The following is a 2,901-nucleotide window of genomic DNA, read 5'->3' on the forward strand; positions in this document are numbered from 1 at the left end:
ATGCCTAGTTTCTCTCTGCAACTCAGTTTCTGCTTGGGTTATGACATAAAAACAATTTGTCCTTCAACTCTAGATGCTGAGCTCAGTGATCCAGTAACTTGATCATAAATTCACCTATTTTTACGGCATAAGTAGATGCTTGAAAAAATAGATTTTTTTCAATTAAAAAAAAGATTAGGCTGAAAGGAACATTTTTCGGTTAAGGTTTGCAAAATTTTCCACATACAGATTCTAACCTCTATTTGAAATACTAAAACATGTTTATTTTAATAACAATACCCCTCAAAGTATAGTTCACTACTTCGGATATACAGTCTTTCTTCATAAATGAATAACACTTAGAATACAGTATTCATTTTCCAAACTGCACTAGTATTTAAATGAAGCTGCTTTTCAACTGATAGACAAGTTTGTCATGATCTAATCTTTTTTTAAATGACCTGTCCTACATTTTTTAAAGATACTGCTATTTATTTGGGATGGAGAAAGAATAATCAGGTTACATAGGAAACCAGTATATTCTGTAAGTCCATTTTTCTTTTTAAGTCAGTAGTGGGTTGCAATTATGGAAACATGGACTGAAGATATTGCTTTTATTATTAAGAACTAATTCTGCCCCAAATACTATCCTTGGCCCCAACATTTTCAAGAGTTTTATGCAGAGGCTGGAATTTGGTTCATAAGAAAGATTCCAATGTGTTTTGGTACACAAAAGTTACCAGACTCTATGCTTCTTATGACTTCTACTTGTGGGCATCAGAAAAATTAAAGATGAGGGGTTAATTTCTTTAACATGTGCTAAGTTTTGCACAATGTCAGTTTCGAGATTTAGCATAACAATTCTCTTAATAAGCAAAATGCATTAAAAGTGCGGGGACAGGTATATAGAGGGGTATGTGCGTCTAAAAAGAGGTCACATCTTGTAAAAGAATATAGCTGTAACACGTACCACCTTGTCTTTAATACTTTTTTTAGAACCTGAAGCACTTTATGTTGTATCCCAAACCCTGTGTAAGAGATCTACAGCAAACTACAGAATAGCTATATATAAATACATTTATTAACTGGGGTTCTTAAGGTGGAAGAATGTACTTCCCAGAAAGAATAAAATTCTGTGGGTTATAAATGGGTCAAAAAAGAATTAAACTTTTTATTTATACTCCAGAAATGTAAGCAAGTGAATGAAATGATTTCATATACATTTTTTTTACATCCATCAGCAGTGAAAACACTGTTCATACATCAAATCTATAGCAAAATTTACATCCTTTTTGATAACTATGCCAAATTTTATGGACAAAAACCTTTCATATTGATTTGAACTCCTGAAATAACAAGGGCAAAATGTGCTGCTTTTAATAGCTTTATAGCAATTATAAAGCTAGCATTTCAAAATGCACATTAATATTGGATAGCGCATTTTAAGTCCTCTAAAAAAAACCCCTCCAAAATATTTATGTCTAATTTAAGGAAATTTGTAAAATAGACAAAGAGGTTACATGACTGATTTTGACTAGGGACATTAAAGTCCAGGATGGTTTATTGTAAGTGTAGTTCAGTAGTTCTATTCCTACCTGACTGTGCTTCAATTCCCTAAATCACAAAGAAATGCATTCTTATGAAGTTAAGCAGCTGTAGACACAGAATGCTGATGATAGTTTCCCCATATCTGAGTTATCTAAAGAAAACCCAGTTAGTGGTAATTCTACCAAATACTTGTAACATTCACATGAAATTTTAATTGATTTTCAAACAGTACAACTGTGCCATGAATTCAACCACATAGAATATAAGCCTTAAGCCCACTAGGTTTAAGCAATTGTGTCTTTGTAGACTAAAACTATGTAAAATAAAATCTGATAACTCCCTGGTGTTAGAGGTAGACAGTTTTCTTTCAAATCCTAGGTTTGGTCCTTTATTTTATTCAGCAGTGAAAGCCATGAATACAGAACGAATAACAGCTGTTACAATTCTCAACCATGACTTCTAACGTCAGAGAATTCAAGGTATGAACACAGTACACAGTAATGAAAAGTATCAAAAATTAGTTTACCTCAAAAAAGATAAATAAAACAGGTATATTCCACCAATACATAAACAGATGTTTGTGCTACAGTTAAAATTTGCTGTATACAAAAGATCATAGTCCCCATCATCAGCTTATGATAGAAGCAAGAATACATGAGCCATTTAAATTGTCAGACAATATGCTTTATAAGGTATGCACAGAAGTTCAAGCAATAAATACATACATTAGTTCAAAGCCTTACAATAGCTACGCAAAGCAGATGCAGAAAAGCAGATTTGCTATTACTAGCAAGCAATGATATCAGAGTAAAAATTCATGAAATGCATTAAAGCAACATTTTTCTTAGAAAAAGTCTGGTCATTTATGGGTCCACCAACATTTTTACATAATATGCACAATTATCAAAATACAGACCAAGCATCTCAGAAAACTCCAAAAAACCTAAAATCTATTTTCAAAGCAATTGCAGTTTTGGAGGTTTTTCTGGTATAATGTGCAAGCAGCTATTTTTTTTTAAATTGTATTTATATAAAACCCATGCAAAACTCTACAGGTATATGCATTCTGTGGCTGAGACTTCCTTTCAAAAGTTTTGTAACTGAGGTATGCATACTTTAGCATTGTAGTCTTAGGCCACCTTCTTGATGGTACAATTATCACATTTACTTCCAGTCCATCAGAGTCTTTTGAACATGCACTTGAAAGACCCATCATTCCCTTTCAGTTAATCCCCACATTAGATCATTTAAAGGTGAATCCTTCTTTTGATGTAATTACTGTAAACCTTCTGTTGATCATGACCCAAAGACAAACATAATGAAAAGTAGCAGTTACTGTGACGTTCTCACAATTCATGCAATCTGCCATAATTG

This window comes from Gavialis gangeticus, unplaced genomic scaffold, assembly GCF_001723915.1.
Source record: "Gavialis gangeticus isolate Ggan-Ray unplaced genomic scaffold, GavGan_comp1, whole genome shotgun sequence".
NCBI lineage: Eukaryota > Metazoa > Chordata > Crocodylia > Gavialidae > Gavialis > Gavialis gangeticus.